The 13,875-nt window shown below is 29.7% G+C and overlaps 1 pseudogene; it reads left to right on the plus strand.

Annotated features, from left to right (window-relative positions):
* The first annotated feature begins 7,331 nt into the window (after window positions 1–7,331).
* LOC129322398 (7-deoxyloganetic acid glucosyltransferase-like) lies at window positions 7,332–9,035 on the plus strand (annotated as a pseudogene).
* The last annotated feature ends 4,840 nt before the right edge of the window (window positions 9,036–13,875 follow it).

Consider the following 13,875-nt stretch of genomic DNA (forward strand, 5'->3'; position numbering starts at 1 on the left):
TGCTTTATTTGAAGAACTAATCCACAAATTATGTGCCCCTTGAAAAAATTAAAAAAACACTGTACATGTATGTCTTATTCTAAAATCACATTTATCTCATAAGTTATTATTATCTGTTTTTCAATTTAATTTTTTAATTATCCTTAAAAGTTTATCCAAAAACTATATGATCTATTTTATAAATCATGATTTTTGGTTTATAATTGATTTTTGCATATTTAGGGATGTTTAGATATTTTTTAAAAAAACCATTATTAATTTTAGGTTTGTAATTGATTTTGATATGTAAGAGATGTGTTTAGATATATTTTTACAAAATTATAATTTTAACTTCTAAAATTGATAATGTTATCTATCCAAATATGAACAGAAGTGTTTGGATAAATTTTCATAAAACCATGATTTTAATCTCCAAATTTGATTATTTTATGTATCCAAACATATACTTTCAATTTTACCGAAATAAATTTCATAAAATAATATCCAAACATATTCATGTTATGTTGTAATTTTACCCAACTAAAATCCAAATGCATCCAAAATAATCAATATGATAGCAAAGATATTGAATTATAATAATAAATTGGAGAAAAAATTATAATTTAGGAAAAGCATATTCATCTTATGTTATAATTGTTTCTTCAACATTGATAAGCTATCAATATTATGCTAAATAAAAAATATATATCTTACAAAGTTATTTTTCAAGCATTTTCATAGGCTTTAATTAATCATGGATACATTGTTGTTCATATCTTTAACATTCCAAAATTTAAAATAGATTAATTAAAGGGTAAAGGGAAAAAAATATCTACAAAGTGGTCAGTCAAGGGTACCCAATAACTTAAAGTGAGGAAAATAGCAAAATACTCATAATGTTACATGAATGGATGCAAAATTGATCAAATTGTTAACTTTTCCCTAACGCCGTTGGTTTTCAGTGTTAAATACTGACTGTGCATATCACGTAAACTAAAAAAGAGGAAAAAATATCCATAAAGTCGTCGGCCAAGAGCATCCAATAACATAAAATGAGAAAAAAGAGCAAAAATACTCATAACATTACCAGAGTTAGTACAAAAATGACTAATCTATCAAATCCCATAAATGTTGATCATTTAGCTGACACCAAAGTAGAAGTTGATCATTTTTTTACTAACGTGGACAAAAAAATATTCCCAAGTGAAATTCTATAGAGGTTAATTAGTCATCGCATGAATATCATTTCAAAAATGTAATTTTGACTGAACATCAAATTAAATCGCTTGGTTCTTTGTAGTGATGGTAAAAATCATTTGAAAATTTTGAACACACCATGAATAAAATTACTTAAATTTGTGACAATGTTCTTAAGGTATAGGGTAGCATAGAAGATATGGTTAATCTCAATCTTCAATTGTATACAACTTATGTCATTGTATTGAGAGAGGAAGGGGGTAGGATACGTGGCAATGGAAGAAAACCATGTGATATGGATTTTGACAGATTGGTCACTATTGTATCAACTAAAATAATATTATAAGTACTCATATGATCATCAATCAACTTTTATAGAAATTCACTTGAGAATATTTTTTTTATATCTATAAAAAAATAATCAACTTCCGCTTAGGTATTAACTAAACGGTTAACATTTAAAGGATTTGATGGATTAATCACTTTTGTACCAACTCTAATAACGTTATGAGCATTTTTGCCCTTTTTCTCATTTTAGGCTATTAGATGCTCCTTATTAACAACTTCATAGATTTTTTTGCCTCTTTTTTAGTTCACGTTTGTAAAGATTGACACGTGACATGCACTGTAACATCCAACTTGACATTACCAAAATAACACTCTAACACATCGTTGTAATAACTAAGATTAATTAAAATCTTTAAGTAAAGTCATTACCACCCAAAGGTTTAGAAATAAATAGTTTAAATAATGGGATATCAAAAAAAACCTTTTTTGAAAAGACGTTTGAGCTCAAACTATAATTAAAACAAGTTACATAAAATAATGGAAGTAAGAAAGTCAATTAACATCTTAAACAAGCACTAAAAGAAACATTTCTGATTGCCCTAAAAGTGCTCCATCCGCTGCGACGAATGGCATAGAGAACCTAAGGTTCTTGCTATGCAATATGCCACAACACATTGTTGCTATCTGTCATGATAGCACTTTGGGTTTAAGTTTCAAAGCATGTCATTTTGCCATCTGACATCTAATTCAAGTGCCCACACATCGTTGTTTAGACCCTCTAGTTATTGCCACTGGTCTCACACCTAAACATTCAACCATTTAAAATTGACACCAGAACCCAATTTGGTCCATTTTTAATTTCAAACACATATATGGGTGTCCAAAACCTACAATCTAGTGCCAATAGTCTTAGAAACACTTGAACCAACTTAAATAAACTTCAAATCACCTGATAGACTAATTACATCACATCAACAACAATCCAAATACAAATGAACCACCAAAACCCCCAATTCCACAAGGAACTTAAGGGGTGTCTATAATTTATCATAATTATCATTTTGGCCAATCCAACACGTAAACAATACAAATATGTCATTTACACTAATATCTCAACCTATCACATAAATTTTCAATATAGATCAATCATTCTATGTTGAGATACACACCCATACACCACAATTATCATGCAAGTGAATGCAAAACAATGAGTGATCTTAGGTTGGCATAGATTTCATAAGCTATTTATTACAATACCAACATATAAAAGAGAAGAGCTATACAAATAAAGCTCTTCAATCCTCGGTAGTCCCTTTCTTCCCTTTGTCCCTATAGGAGCCCTCACCTGTAAAATATAATCATGGGTGATATAAACATCTTAGTAACAAAATAATTCACAACTATCAATTAACATGTACAACTATAAGCAAGTAAAGCTTGTATATGTAAAAACACCTGTTTATCATATGCAAACATAAACTTTTCCATAATCATAAGTCATTTCTATTATAGTATGATCATTCTACCATCTGAGGTTCCATATCACCCTAATTGAAACTAAAGGCTCTATTGGACTAAACGCACATACATAATGGACTAAACGCACCTACATAATAGCCTGACCTCATCTTTAGTGGTAGGATCACCTGGCTAAAGTTGTCTTTTTCTACTTTTGGACTAAGGTTTCCCCCTATTACACACGATTCGAGGTGTTATTACTCTAACACCACATCACATTGATGCTAAAGAGAGTAAATCTCCAACACCATACCCCACATGGGTATTAAGAAAATAATCTCCAACATCTTACCATGCTAAGCACTAAAGAGATAAATGCCATATAAACTTCTACTATTTCTACTTATGGGGGAATTTCTACCTCCTATCATGATTATTCTCACACTTCTCATAATTTCACACACTTATATCAAAATCATAAATTACTCATATGAGAAACATTGATAAAGTAATTATTTTAAAATAATTTCAAATGCACAAAATCCTCCATTTGCAATATGTTATGCTTTCAAAATATATGTATGCAAATTACATATACTCACAGACAATTAATTACTTAATTAAACAGAGTAAATTATTCTATTATTTCAACACTTTGTCACAAAAAGAGTTACCATAGTCTAAATATATGCTCCATACAGCCCACACGTGTAACCACACTTGAACAATATATATAATTTACACGATTTAGTGATAATCATCAATTATCATTCTAATTAAACTATTAAATCACTAAATTTTGGGTATCTATTATACCCAAATATTTCATTTTATTAACATCAACTCTTACACACTCCATTAATCCTACTTAACACCCAAACATTCAATAACACCACTTTTTCACCCACATTACTCCTTCACCCTCTCTTCTGTCATTCTTAACCACTTTTCCCTACTGATTTTCATACTTGATCCACATATTTAAAGTTAAAATTTGATCCTTACCGCATCTCATGGTACAGCAAACCACTTCTCAATTTAACTTATCAACTTTGATCCAATCTACTCCTATTCCTATTCTAGCCTAACCATGCAACTATTTAATAACCCAAAATGTCAATTTACAACTCAGAAATATGATTAACTTAATTAATTTGCTAATTTACTAATTTATCCTTGATCAGTAATTGGTTTTTAAATTAAAAATTAGGATGTTACAATCTCAAGGCTCACGATTTCATATTATCAGCCTCTCCTCCCTCACAATGCTCATGTCTTGGCTATCTCAATCTTGCCGCTCATGATTTTAGATTGCTAGCCTCTCCTCCCTCACAATGCTTACTTCTTGACCAACTCAATCTCAATGCTCATACTTTCACAAGCATGATTCAGGTGCTCGCCCTCTAACTCCATCAGCTCACAATTCAAGTCTCTCCTTCTAGATAATATACATGCCTTGATTTGTAGCCTCAATTGGTTGCATGGTTTTGTACCACTGTTAATGATAATTTTTATATTTTGTCTTGTGATATATATGTATATATGGTAATAACATAATTTGATTAATATTTATTGTAGGTGAGGAAGAAGTAGTTGAAGAGTACATTGACGTTGAACTTCCTCCACCTTCAACAAGCGAAGCTACTTCTAAGGATTCTAATATGTTATTCAAAGATCATGACAGGAATGAGGAGGATTTAGATTTATATAGATGAACATTCTAATTAATTTAGACATCTAAGTTTTAAATGTGTAGTGCTGATTTTCTACAATATTTTGGGAATTTTGATTTGGTTTATTTTAAATTTTAAAATATTTTAATTAATTTTTAATATTTCATTTTACTTTATTTTTTTTAAATTTTTAAAATAAGACTTATGGGCCCAACCTTAAGCTCTTCAAATAAGAGCTGAGCCTAAATAAATGGGCAAAAAAATGAAAAATTGAGCTGATAGGCTCAAGCCCATAAGGCTATTTCCTAGCTCTACACCTAAAGCTCTAGGGATATAAACTCATTTTAACATTTAGTAGGGCTTTAGAATTATAAAAATGGTTATAAGGGACGCAGTAGTGATTTTCTAGAAGATATTTGACAAGTTGTAAATAAATGTGTCAACATTTAATGCTCGCATGCTCATATCCAAGCCTTCCATTTCACTCTAAAATGATTTTTGCTATTCATTTAAATTAATTTTAAGTATTTTTAATATTGTATTTATTAATATAAAATTATAAAAAAATTTAATATAAAATGTTGACTATTCAAAGCATATCTAATAGATCAGTTTGTAAAATTTATAAAAAAATTTAATATTAAATCGAATCATTCAAATTATTATATTTAAACTATCTAAAGTATATCTAAATAATTAAATTATAAAATTATAAAAAAATTAATACTACATTTTGTCTAGATTAAATTTATACTAACTAGATTGATAAGGAATATATTTATTACATTTTTATAAATTTTTATTTTAATAAATGTAAAATAAAATTAAATTTTTTTATATTTGGATGATTTAGAAAGTCTCATAAGAGATGACGAATATCATAATACTGATTCTCTCACAAGCGCGGGAAACAATTCATATTTGATGTTATAATATTTTATTAATAAATATAATATTTAAAATATTTAAAAATTAATTTAAATAAATGATAAAAATCAATTCACAGTGAAATAAGAAGCCTACATTAAGACATGCATGATGAGCATGCCCTGCACATGCAAAGATAAATATAGGCCTAAGTAACCAACAAAAAATAAGATTGAAAAAATTTATATATATTGTAAATTTTTTGAAAAAGATTTAACTGAGGTATGCATTATTTTTTTTATAACAAATGTTTATTATTAACCAAAAACTTAAAAAATGTCAATTTTAATAATTATAATATTGAAAATTTATTTATTTTTATTTTTATATTTATCCAAAAAATTTCTATATAATTAAAAAATTATACTATTTTAATTACGATCTGGCTTCGATTTTGACTCCTGTTGAATCATTAAACATAAATTATTATCTTTAGCTGTTTTATATTCGGTCCGATTTTTAATATTTTGATGAACAAATGAAAGAAAATATTCAGATAATTATTAGTGGTCCCCGACACTGCTGATTTTATTATTGTTTCAGGGAAAGTAAAAATCATGATCACGGTCGACCCATAGTCAGGGAGATTTGAATGATGGTTATGTCAGCTACTTCGGCAACCACGTGAACTCTGCCATCACCCCTTTAATTCGCTCTTTTCATACAACCTCGCCCACCTCTGGTACTCACAAGTCATGAAGGTTTTAAAAAATAATAATAATAATAAATAAGGATTTTATAAAAATATTAATATTAAATTAAAAATTTTAGTATTAAAATATAATAAAATGTGTATTGAAATTTAAAAATATCAATATTAAAATAATTTAATTTAATATTTATGTCCATTCTCCCTGTTAAAAATCAGACGGAACCTATCAATTTATCAAGAGGAAACTGGCTTTTAAGTTTGATTCTATTGACTATCCGGAATCAACTGGGAGAAAACTGGTCAACAATCAATAAAACTGGCTAAAAACGGGACCCTTTTTCTTAAAAAATCAGATCAAATTAAAAAAAATTTAATGAAAAAAGCCAAAAATTAGATTAAGATACTAAAAATCGTGGGCCATTAACTGTAATTTTACAAAAGACTGAAAGAGAAGCTCAGCCTCTTACAATTACATGCTTGAGTGCTCCACCTCTTCTATTTATAAACATTCCTTTTTGATACGATACAAGTGGGGACGAGGGTGTCTTTATTTTCCTTCACTTCTCTCTCATTACTCTTGAATTAAAATTTTTTAATAATTTAAATTTAATTTTTTATTAGATTATTATTTTAATTTTATATAAAATATACAAATAAAATATTATAGTTTAAAATGATTTAGATTAAACGTTAATAATTTAAATTTTTTTATATATCTTTATATAAAATAAAATAATAATTTCATTAAAATTTTAATTTAAATTGTTAAAATTTTGATTTAAAGGTGATGGAAGAGAAATGTAGGAAAATAGAGACACCCTCTTCCCATACAAATGATATGAGATTTTAGTCCCAAAAAATAAAAAACGGTGTACACTGGACTCCAACAAATATTAAACACCCAAAGTACACAACTTAATGCATTCTTTTTAATTTTTTATTTTTTTCCCTTGAATGTCGTTGATTTTTTTTATATCTTGAAATTTTTAATGTGACACATCTTTTTAATCTTTATATTTTCTAGTATTTACCTGTATTTTTTATTTAAATTTAATCATTTTAACTTCACTTAAAACATGCTTTTAAAAGGCGTCTGGCATTTAACATTTTAAGATGGGAGTGCATTTGAAATGTGGCCCAATGTGGATTTTAAGAACATGACTAGTCTTGTCGAGTTATTTTTCAATCACATTTGTATTCAAAAGGCCATTTCAGATTTCCCTCATCAGTACTGCCAGCGAAAAGGAACTGAAAAGACAAACAAGAAGAGGATGAGAGCAAACGAAAAGCTTGAATCTGAAACCCCTCATGTGCTGATATTTCCATTACCGTGGCAGGGACATGTCAACACCATGCTCCCTCTGGCGGAGCTTCTCGCACTTTCCGGCCTCCACGTCACCTTTCTCACCACCCGCCGCTTCACTCGTTTCGCCGACCACATCAGAGCTCGTCATTCCACTCTTGGCTTCGAGATCTTCGGTGACGGCGTTATCGATCCCCCGCTATTGGGAGGCAACTTGGAGGAATTCTTCAATGGCGTCAAGTTTCATAGCAAGCTCAAGTTGAGGGTTCTCTGCTCGGAGCATGCTGGAAAACCCAGGGTCACCTGCATTATAGCAGATACCTTGGTCGGCGACGCCGCCTTCGACCTTGGAGACGAGCTCGGAATACCTATAATTCATTTTCGTGCCGCCAGTGCCTGCAATTTGTGGCCATATTTTTGTGTTCCTACGCTCCTTCAGTGCAACGAACTTCCAATTAGAGGTATATACACACTTCATGCGTGACATAAACTGGGAAGTAAACTGAAAAATAAGAAGAATTATGTTTCCATCTGTTCTTAGAATGAAATAGACAAACTAGTGTATCTAGAATAGAATAAATTTGGTTGAACATGCATGTATCTTATTGTAATTTCCGTCTGAAGGGGAAGAAGACATGGATCGCATGATAACAGCAATCTCAGGTATGCAAAACTTGGTTCGTTGTCGAGATCTTCCGACTTCTTTTCGAGGAAACGTTGGTGGTTATTTTTCTCTAGACAATATGGTCTTCCTGGCCCACCAATCGCTTCGCGGGCAAGCTCTGATTTTTAACACATTCGAAGACTTGGAAGGTCCTGTTCTCTCCGAATTACGCCAGCGCTTTCCCAAACTCTACACCCTCGGTCCTCTCCACGAACACCTCAACTCGAGATCCAAAACGGTGACGTCGGAGGAACCGCCTCCTCCCTCCTCAAATAGTCTCTATGAAATAGAGCGAAACTGCATAAGGTGGCTCGATGCTCAGCCCCCGAAGTCGGTGATGTATGTAGTTTTGGTAGCATAATTGTTTTGGAGAGGGATCAACTCATGGAGATATGGCACGGTCTGGTGAATAGCAAGAAGCAGTTCTTATGGGTGATCCGACCCGACATGGTGGCTGAAAAAGATCGAGAGGATCTGCCGATGGAGCTAGGGGAAGGAATGAAGGAGTGGGGGTGTATAGTGAGGTGGGCCCCGCAAAAGGAGGTGCTTGAACACGTGGCGGTTGGCGGCTTCATGACACATGGTGGATGGAACTCGACGTTGGAGAGTGTGGTGGCCGGAGTTCCAATGATATGCTGGCCTTTCTTCGGTGACCAGCTGATAAACAGCAGGTATGTGAGTGAGGTGTGGAAGATAGGGTTAGATATGAAGAAGGAGGTGTGGGATAGGAAGGTGGTGGAGAACATGATGAATGATCTCATGGTTGGGAGGAGGCAAGAGTTTCAGAAATCAGCACATGCTTTGACAACTTTGGCCAAGAACAGTGTTCGGCGAGGAGGATCCTCGTACTCCAATTTCGATCGTTTTATTGAGTATCTGAAGTCAATTTGTTGAGGAAAATTAATCTCTTTTTTTTTATCTTATATTTGTAGAAGTCGTGTGGAAGGCTGTTAGCTCATTCTTGCATTGACAATCTTCATTTCTTGTATCGTGGGTTTAATTATTGGTATTCTCTCAGTAGTATTTTAAAATAAAAAAAAAGTAAAAATTTTCCGTAACAATATACAAATAGATGTAAAAATAATCAAATTATTAATTTTAACATAATATTAATTTTGACCGTTAAATATTAATGTATATATCATGTGTCAGTTTTTGTTGACATACATTAATAAAGGGATAAAAAAACTCGTGAAGTCATCAACCAAAAATAAAAATACTCACCAAATCATAGGTTAGAAATAAAAGTACCTATAATATTATTAGAGTTAGTGTAAGTGATCAATCCATCAAATTTTTTAAATATTGATAGTTTAACTGATATTTAAGCAAAAGTTGACAATTTGTTCACTGATATGAATAAAAAAAATATTTTCAGATAAAATTCTCAGGTTAATCGATCATCGTATGAATATCATGTGAGAAAATATTATTTTGATTAAATATCAAATTAAATCGTTTGTTTATTTTCAGTAGTGGCGAAAATTATTTAAAAATTTTAAACCTATTATGAATGAAGTTATTTAAGGTTGTGACAATATTTTTAAGATAGGACGGCGTAGGAGGTGTATTTAATCTTGATCTTCGATTATATAACTATGTTAAATGTTAGGTTTTGCATACAAGAAAAAGGAGTGGAGAAGGAAGAACTAAAGGGGCAAGATATATGGCGATGAAAAGAAATCATGTGACGTAAATTTTACAAATTGATCACTATTATATCTACTAAAGTAACATTATCAATACTCATACGATAATCGATTAACATATATAAAAATTCATCTAAAAATATTTTTTGTCTACATTAATGAAAAAATAATCAATTTCTATTTAGGAGTCAACTAAATGGTTAATGTTTAAGAGATTTGATGAATTGATCACTTTTGCATTGACTCTAAAAACATTATGGGTATTTTTGCTCCTTACCTACTATTTCGTGAATATTTTTGCTCTTGATTGATAGCTTCATAGATATTTTTATCTCTTTATTAGTCCACATTAGCAAAGACTGACACGTGATATGTACAATTAGCATTTAATAGTCAAAGTTAGTGACATTAGATCAAAGTTAATGGTTTGATCACTTTTGCACTTATTTATGTCACGTTATGGATATTTTTATCTTTTTCCTCACTTTAAGATGTTGTGTGTTCTTAACTGATTATTTTGTGAGTATTTTTATCTTTTTACCTAACAGTGTTTTAAAAGTCAAATTAAATATTAAATGAAAAATATTAACAGGTCATGATTTTCATGATCAAAATAACAGTCAAGTCGATAATATCATAATATAATTATTAAATATAAAATAGTATTATATACATACATAATATTTATAAGAAATAGAATACTAAATTGTTAAATAGTTTTTTAAAAAATAAATAGTTGAATTTCATATTAATTTAATTAATCAAAATTAAATTATTGTACTTAAAATTTTAAATTTTTTTAAAAATAAGAATAATACATTTAATCAATTTAGTCATTTATATAACGTTATTTTTTATATAAAAATAAGTAAATATATTTACCAAAAATCTTTCCAATTAATTATTTATCATACATTTATTATGATAACATATTTACTGCATTTGAAATTTGAATCTTGAACAAGATCACGAAGCCACGTGCTCTGAGTCTCTGACAATTTTGAGCAAAAGCCAATTTTCAGTCTCCCACGGTCACACCTTTCAATCTTGCGTGTGAAAAGTGGAAAACTTCTTTAATCCTATTCATTGACCGCGAGCGTGAAGTGAAAATTGAAAGCCCTTTCCTTTTTTCTCACTAAGTTTGACCCGAATTGACCTGTTCCAGGTTTTAGATTAAATTCGATTCTCTTAAACCGGGCGTGTCAATCAGATTTAAATGTTAAATTAGATTAACTGATTGAATCGAGACGTTTTAGTGGGATCGGTCCAATCGTCCGATCTGATCTGGATCTCAAAACACTGGGCATAAATGTGGGATCTTCTGTTCTCATTTTTGTTTCATGGAAACTGAGAATCTATTATTTTTCACTTCACCATATAGTTAAAGTTAATTCTTTTTATTTACAATTTAAATAATAAATATTAAAACAAAACAAAAACAATTAAATAAAGATTAAGTGTCATTATTGCCTCTCAACTATACACGAAATGTCATAAGAACCCTAAATTTAATTATGTACTCCCTCCATTCAAAAATATAAAATATTTTTAACCGAGTCTCACCATTAATAAAGTAGTAACATACTTTTTAAGTAACTCTATATTTTTATATTTATTCATATTAAACACACTATAATAAATATAAAGTCATTATCAATAAGAGTACTTTTGAAAAAAAGCAATGATTACATCTCGAAAGATTAAAAATACCTTACATTTTTAAATATACAACCTCTCAAAAAAAATTTATATTTTGAAATGGAGAGAGTATCATTTATATCCCTAAACTTTAAAAATTATGTATTTTATCACCCTATCATTTTGCATTCATTTTTTATTAGTTGAGTTCACATTTAAATTTTTTAATATTTGTTTATTTTAAAAGATTGTACAATTGTCATATGTTCATGTCATTTGTATATCATTTTTCCTTTTGACACTTTTTAAGGATATTTTGTGAAAATTAGAAGTATTTTAGATCATATGAGCCAATTGTGTAATTTCCATAATCTTTAAGGCAAAAGTGCAAATTTTGAAATTTTAGGAGTAAAACTGTAATTTTAAAAATAATTTCTAAAAAATACAAAAAATAATCATTTTCTAATTTTTAGTTTTTCATGAATCCCAAAAGTTTTATTTGAGTTAATTTAAATTAGATTGTAATGTTTTCCCTAAAGCATCCTTTAAAGTGTATACTTTTATATTTTAATTGTATTTTTCATGAATTTTGAAAGTATACTAAGTTTAGTTTTTGTAATAAAAAACTCTTAGGAAACTTATCATAACTAATTTCTTCTTCTAAAATTTCATTTTATTACTCTAATTCACTTTACTACATTTTCATAATTCACATTTAAATTGAATAAATTCATAAGACACATAAAATTATTTGTACACAACTTGCTATTTAATAGATTCATTATGTGTTTTAGGTCATGAAAAGTTCTTGGATGATGATGACAACCTCCTTGCATGAAATTAAGCCCTTGGATGAGCTAATTGGATGATCAAGAGGTTATAAATAGTTGAATAAATCTCAAGAAAATTTAAAGATAGTCATGACAATTCCATCTTCTAATTTCAATTCCCTTTTTTCTTGTTTTTGTTGTGCATTTTTCTATCATTGCCATCAAGTTATTTTCATATTTCTCCTTCCATTTTTAGATTATTAATTATCTTCTATTTTCATTTATTACCATTTAAACAATTCATTTTCAAAATTCATGGCTTTACATGAAACATTATGTAAAAAGATTTTTAGATGCACACAAAACTAACATCACTTCAGAACACTTGGTGGCATGATTCTTAGCAATTAGATTGATCTTAATGAGCCTCAAACACCCTAAAACAAGGGGAATTTCGTTATGCACAGATCATTACACAATTTGGCCAAAACTTCTCTCCCCTCCCATCTCTATTCATCTTCATCTTTTTCTCTTAAGAACACCCATGAACCCTAACCTTCATTTCACCATTCCTCCATTTTAGACCCCTTATTTCTCCAATCAAAATACAACATTCTCTTCCCTCTAATGTTCGGACAAAACCCCTAGGTCTAGATTCACCATTCCTTCAATTTTCATCTCGGCTCAGTCTCAAGTGTTCATTCATAGATGTTCCCTTAATGGTCTTTAAGGAGAAACTATTGGGGTGCAAATGAGGAGCGGCTAGGGTTATCTTCTCTTTTTTAGGATACATGGATGAACTCTCTTTGAACTTTAAAATTTTGAGAGTTTCTTTAATCTCTACCTTTTATTTAATTCCTTGCAATTTTGAGAATTATGATATTGCAGTGACAATGATTAATAGAATTAAACTTTGTGATAATTGATTGAGTACTATATGAAATTATTATGCTATTTATTTATCAATTGAGGTGCTATAATTTTGAATTTAACAAGTCGTTAACCTGTTAATATTGAAAGAATAAGTTGTTAAAAAAATTTAAAAAATTATGTTTTAAAAATTAACAACATTTTTTATGTATGAACAAATTATGTTTGAATATTCACAAATGATTATTTGGATATAAACAACAATACGTCCACAATTAATAGTACTTGAAAACAAAAGTTATAATATACACACACACACATACATACATACATACATATTATTATTATTATTATTATATTTTGCAATATATAATACTTTTTTTTGCAACACCAAAGAGTCAAGGGTTCAAATTTCCTCTTGGCCCTTTGACCCTTTTAACTAGATTCAAGTATCACTCTTGGTCTCAAAGCTCTGACAACTTGTGGCGGCAGGTCGGCTACCAACTATGGTGGTCTCCCTATCAATGACGGAGCTCTTGCTGCTGGCATAATGGCTCTGGTAACCTATGTTAGTGATAGCTTTTTTTTGAAAAAAAAGAGGCAAGGGCATTTGCATTATTTTAACAAAAATATAATAATTACATGAAGGGTTTTTAGGCATGCAAAGGAATATCATATTCCTTTGCGCCTTTAATGCATATATTTTGCTTCTAGTGGCCCTAATTGAAATTCTTCCTATTTTTTATTTTACATAATGATAATTTTTTCAATTAATTTATATTGAAGCAAAATACATAATAACTTAAA

This window comes from Prosopis cineraria, unplaced genomic scaffold (assembly GCF_029017545.1).
Source record: "Prosopis cineraria cultivar Desert tree isolate PC_DT_omini unplaced genomic scaffold, ASM2901754v1 PC10, whole genome shotgun sequence".
In the NCBI taxonomy this organism is placed as follows: Eukaryota; Viridiplantae; Streptophyta; class Magnoliopsida; order Fabales; family Fabaceae; genus Prosopis; species Prosopis cineraria.